Below are 15,176 nucleotides of genomic sequence, written 5' to 3' on the forward strand. Positions count from 1 at the left end.
AGCTTGAGATTACACAATAGTGAGACTAACCTGCCCTTTCCATTAAATTCCCTTTGTGAAGATGTCAATACTACCCAAAGCAATTTACAGATCCAACACAGTTCAAATCAAAATCCCAACAGCCTCTTTTTGCAGAAATGGAAAAGGCAATCATCAAATTAATATGAAATCAAAAGGGGCCCCAAATGGAAAAATCCGTCTTGAAAAGAAGTACAAAATAGGAGAATTCACCCTTCCCAATTTCAAAACTTACTACAAAGCTATAGTAATCAAAATAGTGTGGTGCTGATAGGAGGACAGTCATATAGAGCAACAGAATAGTACTGAGAGTTCAGAAATAAACCACGTATCTATGGCCAATTGATTTTTTTTTTTATTTTTAAAAATTTAGATAAAATTTCCATACAGTGAATTAACATCTTAAGTACATAGTCTGATGAGTTTTGATAAATTGTATCTACCCTTCACACACCACTCCAGTCAAGATATATTTCCTTTACCCCCAAAAATTCCCTATTACTCCCTCCCAGTCAATTCCCACCCCTCTCCCAAAGGTAACTATTGTTTTGATTTTTATCAACATTTTTTTTATTGTGATAACATATATATAGCATAAAATTTCCCATTTTAACCACTTCAAGTATGCAATTTGAGTGCTTTACAATTACTAAGAACCATTATATGTAAAGCACTTGACCTAAGGTAAGTTTTTGTTACAAGATTCTAAAAACAACTGTCTTATGTCAAGTTGATGAACCTGGAATCATTCCATGACTCTGCCATCCCCTGTTCTATGACCTTGAGCAAGGCAGGTCATTTCTGAGCTTTGGTCCTTTGTCTGCAGAGTGGAGATGATCCCAGCCTTGCAGCGTTGAGTGGCTCCAGGAGCTGGTGCCTGGAGATGCTCAGGTGTTCCCTGTGGTAAGGCTTGACCATGAGAACAGGAGTTGGCTTCCCAGGGCCTCTGCAGGGACTTGGTAGGTGGGAGCCAGGCAGCCTCTGAAGAGTAGAGAGTGTCTACATGTCAAGACTTGTTCTCTCCACTCTCTTTATATTCCTTGTGGCTTTGGTTTTTTTTTCAGCTGAAGCCACACATCAATGGGCCCTTCACCCCTGAGCCGGCCCACCCAGCTGTAGAGGAGGGCACTTTGACAGAGAAGGAAGGGTGGCCTCTGGGCATCTGAATGGGTGAGTGCCGTCCACCCAAGTCGATTTTGCTAAGGGGTCAGGGCCAGTGGTCTACTCAGTCTGTAGAGAGTCCCTTGTGCTTACCATGTGGCACTACCAAAGCAGACACTTTCCAAAATAGTTTTTTTTAAATGTTTTGTTTTTGTAAATTAACTTCTTCTTAGTGTGAAAGAAATATTTGCTCACTGTAGAGAATACTGACAAACGAGAAGAATTTGAAAGCACCCCTAATTTCAACCCTCAGCCAGAAACAAGCTCCAGGAGTGTGTGTGTGTGTGTGTGTGTGTGTGTGTACATACACAAATACACTAGCATGACAGTATCATTAACATTGGTTGCATTCGGGAGGAAGTACAGTGTTGCTGCCAAGAACATGGACCCTGGAGCCAGACAGCCTGGGTTTGAATCCTGACTCTACCACTTCATGGCTGTGTGAGCTTGAGCAAATTATTAACCTCCCTGTGCCTTGGTTCCCCATCTGTAAAATAGGGATAATAGTGATATTTACCCTTCAAATTTTGAGGGAGGGATGAATGAGTTAATATGTGAAAAGAGCTCCATAATAACTGTTTACTCATTAGTTGAAGTAAATGAAAAAAGAAATTTTTGGTGCTTTAGTAATTAAGAATCTAGTCACTGAATTGATGAGACCATCTTGATATCTAGACAATGCAATGTCATCCAGTTTTTATAGACAGTTTAAAGAACTATGGTAAATGTCTTTGAAAGAACATTTTTCCCTCTGATAATAAAATAAAAAATCATAGAATACTAAAAAGTGTAAAAGAAAGTTAGCTTCTCCTATAAGTAAGTGCTCACCTAGCAATAATAAGTGTTGATATTTAGTTGTCTCTGATGTGCACATACATGCACATTGTATTTTTGTAGAAATGGGTCAGACTCTTAACATATGTGGTCAATGTCATGTTTAATGGCTATATCAACTCCCCTCAAATCGTTGAGTCATGAGTAGCCTGTCCTTTATTGTTAGATATTTGATTACTTCCAATTTTTTTCTGTTAAAACAGTCTTTGGCTCTGCACTGTTGGTGAACTCGTCTGACCTGGTCTGGATATTTTGAGATATCTGGTTGCAGTCTCTTCTTGACCTCTGGGCCTCATACTCACAATGTACCAGGGCTGATGTGCAGCTGTGCCAATTGAGCTACGAGGACATGAGACACTCAGCAGCTATTATGGGCAATTGATTTTTGACAAATGTGCTGAGTCCACGGAAATGGGAAAAACAGGCTCTTCAACAAATGACACCAGGAAAACTAGATAACCATATGCAAAATAATGAAAATAGATCCCTACCTCACTCCATATACAAAAATTAACTCAAAATGTATTACTGACCTGAATAGAATAACCGTGACTAGAACACCCCTAGAAGAATAGTTCAAGACCTTTTATTAGGCTATGGATTCTTAAATTTTACACCAAAAGTAAGAGCTAGAAAAGAAAAAAAAAAATGTATAAATTGGTCTTTATCAAAATTTAAAAAAAAAGACAAAACTTTTATTCATCAAAGGACATTATCAAGAGAGTGAAAAGGCGACCCACAGAATTGGAAAGAAAATATTTGGAAACCATATATCTGATAAGGGTTTAATATGCAGAATATTTAAAGAACTGCTGCAGCTCAACAACAAAAAGAAAAACAACCCAATTGAAAAATGGAAAAAAGATTTGAATAGACATTTCTCCAAAGAATATATACAAATGGCCAATAAGTACATGAAAAGATGTTCAACATCATTAAGCATTAAGGAAATGCAAATCAAAACCACAAAGAGATATCACTTCACACACATTAGGATGGCTATAATTTAAAAAGAAAAAAGGAAAATAAGTGCTGGTGAAGATGTAGAGAAATAAGAACCTTTGTACATTGTTGGTGGGAATGTAAAATGGTGCAGCCACTGTGGAAATCAGTTTAGTGGGCCTCAGAAAGTTAGGAATGGAATTACCATATGACCCAGCAATTCTACTTCCAAGTATATGCCCACAATAATTGAAAAGTGTGGACTCAAACAAATATTTGTACATTACTCTTAAAAGCAGCATTGTTCATAATAGCCAGAAGATGGAAGCAACCCAAGTGCCCATCAACAAATAAATGGATAAACAAAATGTGGCATATCATATAATGAAATAATGAAGTTCTGATATCTGCTACAACATGGATGAACCCTTAAGACATTATGTCAAGTGAAGTAGCCAGACACAAAAGGACAGATATTGTATGATTACATTGATATAATATGAAAATTCATAGGGCACAAAGTAAATTGTGGATTACCAGTGGCAGGAGGGGTGGGGAATTGGAAATTTTTGCTGGCTAGATACAGAGCTTCTATTTGGGGTGTTGAAAACATTTTGATAATGGACGGGTGTTGACAGCAGCATAACGTTATGATTGCAATTAATTCTACTGGAGTATGTTCGTGAAAGGGGTTCAGATGTGAAATTTTGTACTATATACATTGGCACAATAAATATTTTTAAAAATGTATTTGAGTACATATGTGAGTGTATATATATATATATATATATGTGTGTGTGTATAGATATATGTGTTTGTATGTATGTATATGTGTGTTAAATGTGTGTGTGTGTGTGTATATATATATATGTACATTCATAACATTTATTCCAATGCAGAGTGTACAGAAAAAAAGTTGCTTTATTTTTATTTAATTATCTCATATCCATCACCCTTACTAGATTACCTTCTTTTTAATATTTCTTTATTTGACTTTCTTTGGGACATTTAAAGAGTATTATACATGTCTTGCAATTTGACACAGTAAGCTGATGCCCAGATCAGATACTTGCCACATAAACCCTTTTGATTTTAAGGTCTTGGATCTAGGAGTCACCATCCCCAAAAAAGCACCTCTTCCTTCTATTCCCGAATAATCTAAACTCAGGACTGCTGTGAAACTAAGGCACAGCCCTGTAAGAACAGATATTTTCTGGATTGATGATTGCCAAAATCCAATGTGAAAGTTAATTCTCCTCACTGTCCTTGTAGATTCTATGCCTGCAAAAAAGTAAAATGTATTAATTTTTTTAAAGTAGGAAATGAAGTGAATATGACCACATCAAAAATACTTCACCTGGTTCAAATGGCATTTTCTCCCCTCAATAGGAAAATTGACCTTCATCCAAAGCTTCTTTCTGCTTACTTTCTAGTTCTGCTGTCTAAATATAGCCTAAGCTAAGCCATTTTCCCAGAATCTGCAGGAGTTGCCGTCTGCCGCGTCTAACTTTGAAATGATAATCCTTTGACAGCCCTTCTGTTAGTTGTTTAGTCTTTACATTCTGATGCACCCAAATTCACAGCCATCCAGGTGGAATCAAAATCTGTTAGAAATGTATCACTTTACAGAAACTAGACAAATTCTTCCATAGTCCTTTCTTCTTTATTCGCCTCTCTCCCTAATTTTTAGCCCTACGGACAGAGGAATATATCATGTTAACAAACAATAAATAAGTAAATGAAATCAACGTCTCAGAAAGGAAGAGTTGAGGTACAAAGACAAAAAAGATGTTCAAGAAAGAAACATCCTGATTAGTTTCATTAACATTTCAATAGAATTTGGGCCATCTGAAGAGGGTGGGGAAGGATTCCACCAAGTGTCATTGGAAATGAACACTTGGGAACTCTTGACAAGCTGGGGAAGAAGGTAATCATTTTACTTAATTTGTTTTTAGGTTCACTCATTTAAAAGAACTAACAGTTCCATTGCTCTTGGCAGAAAACAACTGTGATTGCAGCTTTTCTATTCAGTGCACTGGAAATATCAGTGAAAGTCTCCAACTGAGAGTGAGATATTGGCAGTATTTCTGCATATTATGTGCTCATGCATATTATTTTTCTCCCCCTCCCTTTAACAGCCCAATTTTGATAAACTTTTTAAAAATTCTTAAATAATGCAATCATCCACATCATTGTCTCATGAGAATATAAATACAAATGAATACGTTAATTCAACAATTCAGTGTGATGAGTTGCACTAATCACACCAATGCGTGCTTAATGTGGTTCATTTCAGAAGCAGCAGGATTTAACCATGTATGTATTACAGAGCTGCACAATCTTGAGCAAAGAGGTGTTTGAGCATGAAAATTATATACTCTGTGTCTCTCGTATTCCCCAACTCTCTCTCCCATTCTTCCATGATATTTAAATAAATGAAGACTTGATTAATTAAGTTTTTAAATAGAAGAATTTGAGAATTGAATTCCATTCACACTTTGTCATAGTCCCTTGAATACTATTAATTCCATCTATTTAGGGAGTTTTCTAGTAGATTCTGCTTTGATAGTCTCTTTTTAGAAGTCATAAAAAACTTCAGAATTTATGAATATTTTAGAATTTTTTGTTGAAAAGAAAAGTAAGCACATCCACTTGACCAAAACTGTTCCTCATTTTTCTGTCTTCAGAGTTGGAGAAATAATTAGACAGGATCCAAATGAAGTAGTGGAATCATGCAGAGGATGCACATATATGATATGTTCTCACCCTTGTCCCTCAACTCTTAGACACTTGGGTGAGGAACAAGAGCTATGAAAAAAATGAAAGAAGAATCAGCAATAATAGAGTAATATAGCATTAATTACCAATGATGTAATGTAACATAGCATTGTGCCTTAAAGATTTTTCTCATTTTTAAATGTCCTGTTTAGAAATTCTATGCCCTATGTTGTAAAAATTATATAAAATGTTTACATCTAGGTACAAAAAAATGGAAAATAAACGAAGATACAAATTGATGCACAAGAGAAAGGGGCTCATGAGAGATTTAAACATTTTAATTTTGTTTTGATTTTTCTAGTGAAAATAACATCATTTCAGACCTGATGAAACCTGTAACATCCTCCTTAGGATGTGGTTATCAGTTATCATAATATTTACGTTCAGTAATTATTTAATATGTATCTTTTGTGGCTGGTATTATGCTTTTTTATTGTAGAGACATAAAATTAGTATAAAATGCCTGCCATTCAAGTTGTTGTGGATTACTCTGCAGAATAAAAAGTTCACTTTGGGCTGTAACTAACAATACTACAAAAAAAATGAGCCAGTCATTTCCTATTCTTCCCAATTCATTCTCAGTACTACACGGCTGATGTAGATACAGTTGGAGCTGCCTTTGTACCACCAAAATGAGCTGAATCATAGTGGGGCTACTACTCAGGATCATTTCTGTGTGTCAGATCCCGAGTTATGCATTTCATATTCATTATTTAATTTAGTACCCACAATGAACTGGTATTTTACATATTCCTTTTAACAAATGAGGAAAATGAATCTTGGATAGGTTAGCACATTTCCTCAGGTGTCAGGTGTATTAAATATTAGAAGTAGTATGTGACTCCCGTTCTATCAGAGTCCACTGCCTTTGCTCATAACCACTCCATGATCCTGCTCCTACAGAACATGCAGAACTTTAAAGTTGAAAACTTTGAGTTACGGCTTTACTGTCTTCTTACAGTGTAAACAAAGGCACCTGCAATCTGATTGCTTAGGATCAAAATGTAGGTTCAGCACTTTGGTAATGGAATAATCCTGGGTAAGATTCTTGTTCTGTGTATTAATTTTCTTATCTGAAAAATAAGGATAATAGCTATGAAGATTACATGCTTCAAGGGGTGGCTGGCACATAATAAGCATACAATAAATGTTAACTATTACTGTGTTATTGACTGTTAGCAAGAAATCTCTAAAATTTTGAATCCCTTTGAAAGAAACTGTGAACTGGTGAATGATTTCAGAATATTTTATTTAAGATAAATAAAAGTATGTGATATAGTACTGACTTCCACGTATCTGAAAGAAAATTATGATCTCCCAAAAGAGGTGATACAACCTAAGTTCAAGAAAGTATGACAGGTGCATTAGGTATGAGGGGGCACACAAATAGGAGTAATCAATTTGCAAGAAAAGATGATGAAAATCTTCATGTAGAAAATGAAACTTGAACTAAGTACTGAAAGACAGAAAATACCAGCATCCAAAATAAATAATACCAATATGCCCAGAAACTTCAACACAAAGAATCATCAGAGCCAACCAATAAGCATCTACAAAGATGCTCAACCTGACTGTTAATCAGAAGAATGCAAACTCTTATGTATCTGTATCTATATCTATATCTATATCTATATCTATATCTATATCTGTATCTGTATCTATATCTATATCTATTGTGGTGGTTTGAAGCTATTATGTACCCCAGAAAAAGCCATGTTCTTTTAATCCATTCCTATGGTTGCAGACCTATTGCGGTGGAACCTTTTGATTAGGTTGTTTCAATTGAGATGTGACCCACTTGTTCTAGTTTGCTAATGCTGCTTTTTCGCAAAACACGAGAAATGGATTGGGTTTTACAAAGGGGGTTTATTTGGTTACAAAGTTACAGTGTTAAGGCCATAAAATGTCCAAGGTAAGGCAGCAACAATCAGGTACCTTCACTGGAGGATGGCCAATGATGTCCGGAAAACCTCTGTTAGCTGGGAAGGCATGTGTCTGTTGTCTGCTCCAAGTTCTGCTTTCAAAATGGCTTTCTCCCAGGACGTTCCTCTCTAGGCTGCAGCTCCTCTTCAAAATGTCACACTCAGTTGTTCTTGGGGAGTTTGTCCTCTCTCAGCTTCTCCAGAGCAATAGTCTGCTTTCAACGGCCGCCTTCAAACTGTCTCTCATCTGTAGCTACTCTCTCTGCTTCCATGCGTTCTTCAAAGTGTCCGTCTTGGCTGTAGCAAGCTCGCTCCTTCTGTCTGAGCTTATATAGTGCTCCAGTAAACTAATCAAGGCCCATGCTGAATGGGCGGGGCCACTCCTCCATGGAAATTACCAATCAGAGTTATCACCTACAGTTGGGTGGGGCACATTTCCATGGAAACAACTTAATCCAAAGGTTCCTAACTTAATCCCCACTAACATATCTGCCCCACAAGATTGCATCAAAGAACATGGCTTTTTCTGGGAGACACAATACACACAAACCGGTACACCACCCCATTCAAGGTAGGTCTTAATCTGCTTACTGGAATCCTTTATGAGAGGATAAAGGACACATAGGAAAAACCCCAGAGAGTTCAGAGAAGTCCCAGAAAAGCTAAGAGATGAAATTAGGAGAAGCCCATAGATAAAAGCCCCAGAGAAGCTAAGAGAGGGCCTACAGATGTTCAGAGAGGAAACCAGTGGAACCAGAAGCTAAAAATGAAACCTGGGAGTGAAGGACCAGCAGACACCAGCCATATGCCTTCCTGTATGACAGAAGTGTCTTGGACGCCAGCAGCCTGTCTTCAGAGTCCAGGTATCATCCTGTTGATGTATTAATTTGGACATTTTCACAGCCTTAGAATTGTAAATTTGTAAGCTAATAAATCCCCATTGTAAAAGCCAACCCATTTCTGGTATATTGCATTTTGGCAGCTTTAGCAAACCAAAACATATATATACTAGTTGATAAAAAATTATTCAAGGAATAGTTACTCTCAGCTGTTTGTGGAATTCTTATTGGATGACAATCTGGGAATCTTAGAAAATTTTTGAATGTACACATACATTATACTATCATTCTCTCTTCCAGGATGTCTACTGGGGAAATGTCCACATAGGCAGAGAGAGCCAGGTATGAAGAAGTTAATTAGAACAGGGCTTGTAATATTGAAACAGGGAAATTAGAATGTCTGCAAACAGGGAAATAAAGACGATAAATATGTATTATCCATGGTGGAACGGCAGCATAAAGACTTTCTTGGGAATATGTGGATATAGACAATTTTAAGGGAATCATTTTCTCATCCTCAAAATTGATACCTCCTTTTCACTAAAATGTATTTGCTGGAGTAGGCTGTCTTTCAGCTGTTTGTCAATCTATCATCATAGTCCTTTTTCTTCTATTTTATAAAGTAAAAGCATGCCTCCCATGCATCATGGAGTATTGTATCAAAGGTTAAAATCCCCTGGAATGTGATAAGGAAGGGAAATTTCAAATATTAGTCTCAGAGGTTTCTTTTATCAAGACACCTGCTCAGGATTTGGGATCCATGTGTTTTATTATCTCACACCTGTTAAATGCAAAATGTGGAGTTATGCACATACATAACATTTTTGCTCATGTTGAGATGTTTGAATTCAAATACATGTAGAGTGGATCAGTGGTAGTAACAAACATTTTTATTTATAAGTTCAACCCTTCCATTCCCATAAGTCTTTGAATAATGCATACCTCCTTAGGGTGAGTCCTGAGAGACCTGTAAAAAATATTGAAGGTACTTTATTTAATCCAGGCAAGGAGTTCAGGGCAAGGTGCAGGCCTTCTTCAAATCTTTACCAATTTTAGAATTAGGATTCAGAAGTAAGAAAGATGTCATGATTTTGTGTTAGCATATGTATTTGAAATGAAAAATTAACACAGACACTGTTTGGCAGGCAGTAACTGCAATTGGTCTGATTGGATTGACATTGCAGAATAGCCATGCCCATTAAGTTATATGGTGGATTTGTTTTATGAATCAAATGAGTTAAAATTTCATCTCCAAGGTTTTGGTATAAACTATATTTAAAACATGTGATAACTATGAAAATAAATGAAGACCACACAAATGAGAACAAGTAAAAGCTTTTATTCAGTTTCCTATAGCAAGCAGGTCAGTCACCATCACTTGCATTTGACAGAGACTCAATGACATGCAAAACTTTATAGTGGGAAAGCATTAGTGTGGGGAAAAAAGAGGCTTTAGGTATACCCTGATTAGAGAGGAAGCTGGAAGCAGGCTAATTAGAAGAGGGGCATTCCATGTGATTGGTTAGGGGAATATATTTGGCTTTCTCCATTTGGTCCTAAGTTGGAAACAGAGTTAAAAATTAGGGATATTGTTGGCTATTAATCAAGTCCTGGCCATTTGGCGCTGATTATTACAAGGATTGTTGTTTGGCTTTCTGAACTGACTGTGGCAGATAGTGGTTTGGCTTCCTGGGCTGGATTTACATGTGCAAGTAAGAATTCCATTTTTATATATGGTCTGGCAATCACTGTTTGTAAATTCAGTCTCTCATAAGATAAAAATCCTTTTTACCAAAAATATTATATTGCTAAGGTGTGTTGAATTTAATGACATTTGGATTTTCCTAATCTGCTCTGAAATAACAGAATAAGAAGATATTTCCAAGTGAAGAATAATAGCGAAAACAAATTTGACATGGAGAAATGGAGATTAGGTGGTAGGGTCCTACACCAGCAAGAAATTCTTCTATAGAAAGCGTTTCCCATGTATTCACATATTTTTGTGAAAGTTGCAAAAGTAAGATATTTTAACTGTAATTGATAGAAACCATGATTTCTATCTACTCCATCTTCCCCTCCATTGTACTTCTCCTTGTTTTGGGTGACATTGAACTGCCTGCAGGTATTTTGGGATCTGATTAATGGGAGTTGAGTTGGGTGAATTTGGCGATCCTCATTATTTGTGGATTCTATACTTGTGAATTCGCCTGCAAGCTAAAAATTTTGGTAACCCTGTAACCAAATACTCAGTACTCATTCACAGCCATTTACAAACAAGCATGGGGTGGCAAAAATTTGAGTAACCTGCCACACAGCTAAAGTTGAACAAGGCGATACTCTAACTTCTTGTTTCAATTCTCATACTTTCAACATTTGTTCTTTTCATGGTGTATTTAGTGCCATGTTTCTCACATTTTCATTGTTTTGTTGTAGATTTTGCTGTTTAAAAGGGTCACCGAGCTTAGTGTTGAAATGCCGTCTAGTGTTTCTAAGTGCAAGAAGGCTGCATTCATTCACACGTGAATTATAGTGCTGTCAGTCATGAGTTCAGTGTTAATGAATCAACAACATATTTTACGTAAGTTGTCTTTAAACAAAAGCACACAGAAAACCAGGTTGTTTGTGGAACCCTTGATGAAAATATTGTGTCAGGAGTCTCTCAGGAACATAACCTTGTATTTCCACTAGAAGCAGTGGTTCGGTATTTGCTAATTCAATGTTTGCTGAGGTGTTTTGTTTTTTTTTTCCCCTTTAGTTTTTTTTAAAACTGAGATTGTTCACATACCATACAATTATCCAAAGATCCAAAGTGTACAATCAGTTGCCCACGGTACCATCATACGGCTGTGCATCCATCACAATTAATTTTTTTTCAATTTTTGGAACATTTTCATTACTCTAGAAAAGAAATAAAGACAGAAAAAGGAAACTCAAATCCTCCCATACCCCTAACCACCCCCCTTCCATTACTGATTCATAATATTGGTATAGTACATTTGTTACTGTTGATGAAAGAATGTTAAAATACTACTAACTGTACTATGTAGTTTGCAATAGGTATATATTTTTTTTTTCCCTACATGTCCCTCTATTATTAACTTCTAGTTATAGAGTCATTCATTTGTTCTAGTTCATGAGAGAGATTTCTAATATTTGTACAGTTAATCATGGACATTGTCCACCACAGGATTCACTGTTTTATACATTCCCATCTTATAACCTCCAACATTCCTTCTGGTGACATACATGACTCTGAGCTTCCCCTTTCCACCACATTCACAGACCATTCAGCACTATTAGTTATTCTCACAATGTGCTATATAACCTCTGTCCATTTCCAAACGTTTGAGTTCACCCTAGTTGAACATTCTGGCATAATAAGCAACTGCTCCCCATTCTTTAGCTTCATTCTATATCCTGGTAACTGTAGAGTTTTTATAGAATATGACTACCACAAATAAGAATTGACTGTACCTGGTTTACAGTGCTTATTCTAATAGTTAAGTTAATATTTGCCTACACTGTGCTGTAGCAGCATTCAGAAATACTATGCCTGCACACTGTGCTGTCTCACCCAGTGTAGTGACACAGAGATGCAAGGCCAGAGGTTGAACAGCAATAAGAATGTATCCAAAGATTTCTGGCACCAACAGTATGTGCATAGTGGTGAAGAAATGAGGTTTGCAATAAGAGCTAGAAGCTAGTATGTTAAAAATTCTTCTAATTATTAGATATGTAAAATTTTTAATGGAAGATTTGATGTTCATTGATGAAACACCCTCCCACCAAGAACACACTTTATATCTATGTATACACACACATGCATATGCACACATATATGTGTGTATATATATCTGTGTATATATGTTTTGGTGGTAATTGTACAAAGTAGAACTTATAAAAATTCCTTTAGCCATACTATAAACAGCAAGCACATCTGTGTGTGAAGTTGCATCACTTACACATCCCAAAGTATAGAATAGCATCCCAGCAAATCTAAGGCATTCTATCTGATGAAATTTGTTGGTTCCAAAAGAAACAGCTCACAAATCTACTCTCTTTGTAATGAAACAGCCCCAAACACAAGTGCTACAGCAAAGACACTCCAATACATTGTTATTGTCTTGAATTCAAATAATAATCTGAAGTAAGTCACTGCATGGGAAAAAAAAAAAATTTGAAATCTAAAATATTTGACATGACAGTTGATAAGGGATTTCCCCAACTTTGACCCAAGCCCTAAACAATTAAGTACATTACTAATAATAGCTTTTGAAGATAAAAAGAACTTTTCTAAACTATCAATAATATAAAACAAACTTTGATCAACTATGCTAGTGAAGTGATTACATTATCTCTCTCAACTCTTTGTAGGAAATGTTCTTAGAAAATTACTGTCATATGAACAGATATCAAAGGGTTTACAGCCCAAAAATACAGAGAAAAAAAGTATAGAAATACTTCAGATAGTCAATTAATTTAAATATCATGTTATTTTTATGTATTGCATGAAGCTTGTGGCATTTGCCAACTTTAAATATGTAATTTTTATAGTCTCTTTTCTTGTCCTAAATATTCTCTTTCACACATCATTTTATATTCTTAATTTTGTCTTCTTTTTTTTAAAGATAATCTGATTTTTGTATAAGCGTCAGCCTTCACAAAACATAGATCCGCTCCAGAATAACAGGTATAATTAACAATCATTAAATAAGTCTTAGTAAAGCCTTTTCATGTTACTTCACAAATATGATGATTTGAATGATGCTAGTAAGTGGCTAATGAATTATTTTGCAATTAAGGTACTTTCTATTTCTTTTCTTTTACCAAATTTCGAGTACATAATTGCGTTGCCTGTTAATAGATCATTAAAACTAATTTTGGTGATAGATTATTGTGTGATAATTTGTCATAACCCTAGGAAGGAATTTTTTAAATGGGGCAACATTTCCTTATTAAAACTTCTTCCATCTAATTATTCATGTGAACAAGATCTATAAAAATAAATTTATAAAAAAAGTTTATAAAAGTTGTATAAATTTACAAAAACTTAAATTTATAAATTTAAAAATTTAAAAATTTAAAAAAATTTATAAAACAAGATCTATAAAAATAAATTTATAAAAAAAGTAATTATGTTTATAAAAACTTAAATTTATAAATTTAAAAATTAATTATTTTAAAAATTATTTTAAAATAATAATTTAAAACTTAATTTAAATAAATAAAATAATTTAAAAATTATTTTAAAAATTAAAAAAATTAAAAATTTGTAAATTTATAAATTTAAAAAAATTTATAAAACAAGATCTATAAAAATAAATTTATAAAAAAAGTAATAACGTTGTTGAACCCTGTCTCATGCTAGCATAAGTAACCTTTATACATTGGTACAAGAATCAATTGAATAAAATGCATAAATATGTCATTAAGAGAGGCATTCCATAAAATTTTACTTGCTTTATTTGATAACTAATCAAAATTGCAAATATATTTAGACTGTTTTGCAGTTGTACAAAAATAGTAATTGTAATTGTAGCTCAATGCAGTGAAATGTTTAACACAGAACATTAAGATCACAGGGAAAATTTTAATTTCAATTGACATATATATATACATATTTATATTTAAGAAGTATTATAAATAGACTAACAAAATATTTCCATCATAAAACTTAAAATGAACATAGAAAAGAGTGAAGAACAAGTTTTATTTTTTAAAAGTAAATATTATAGTGGAAATTATGACTTTAGCAATACTTAAACTCATAATAAAATTATTAGATGTCAATTTTTAAATGTTTGTGGGAGTACATGGCTTTTCAAAATTATTTTAGGGCTCACGAAGGAAAAACATTTGAAGACCACTGCTATGGAATTCTGTGTGACACAGTGTAAATGAAGGAAATGTGCACGTATATGTTTGGACAGTTCTCCCCTACATATTGCTAGGTGAAAAAGCAAGTTTTAGAAACTTCCTAAATGCCAAAATGAGATTTATCCTGTCTCAGTTTCATCTGACCCATCAGTGCAATAACATTAATATACCAAGCTGAGTATGTGAGACCCTCCACCTCCACCAATATGCCAAAACTACCTATGAAATCTTTAAGAACTGATTCAAAATCCAGGTTAGACACAGTGCCCAGAGTGCATAAAGATAGATAAATTGTTGAAAACTCCTATTCATAAGCCGCTATTGAAATGGCACCAATCAATGAAGGAGGGCTGGGGCATGTGTGTGACTACCTCCTAATCGCCAAGCCTCCTTTGAATGGTATGACTACTCTGAGAGATTTAGATGTATTTCCTGCACTGTGGGGCATCTGGAACATTTAGAAGAGCAGACAAGCTCTCTAAAGGATTTGGTGCAGAAGCCAGGATAGGGCTTTCACTTTGAGAGTGGCCTACCTACCTTCTCAGATAAGTGGTGCTCAAACAGTATGTGAATGTTTTCTACAGACCAGAGTTGGGGCATATTGGAGAGAGAACCAGTATGAAGCTATTTTAAGTCCTGCCTGAAAGAATGAAGAGACTACAAAAGGCATATCCTATGTGAGATGGACAGTTGGCAAACCCAGGGGCTGAGGGACCAGCTAGAAGAATGGAAGGCACTGTCCACATTGAAAGTTATAGGCAGTGAAGCCTCAAACAATCGAAATACACAAAGAACTTTCAAAAGC

This window comes from Choloepus didactylus, chromosome 9, assembly GCF_015220235.1.
Source record: "Choloepus didactylus isolate mChoDid1 chromosome 9, mChoDid1.pri, whole genome shotgun sequence".
Classification (NCBI taxonomy): domain Eukaryota; kingdom Metazoa; phylum Chordata; class Mammalia; order Pilosa; family Megalonychidae; genus Choloepus; species Choloepus didactylus.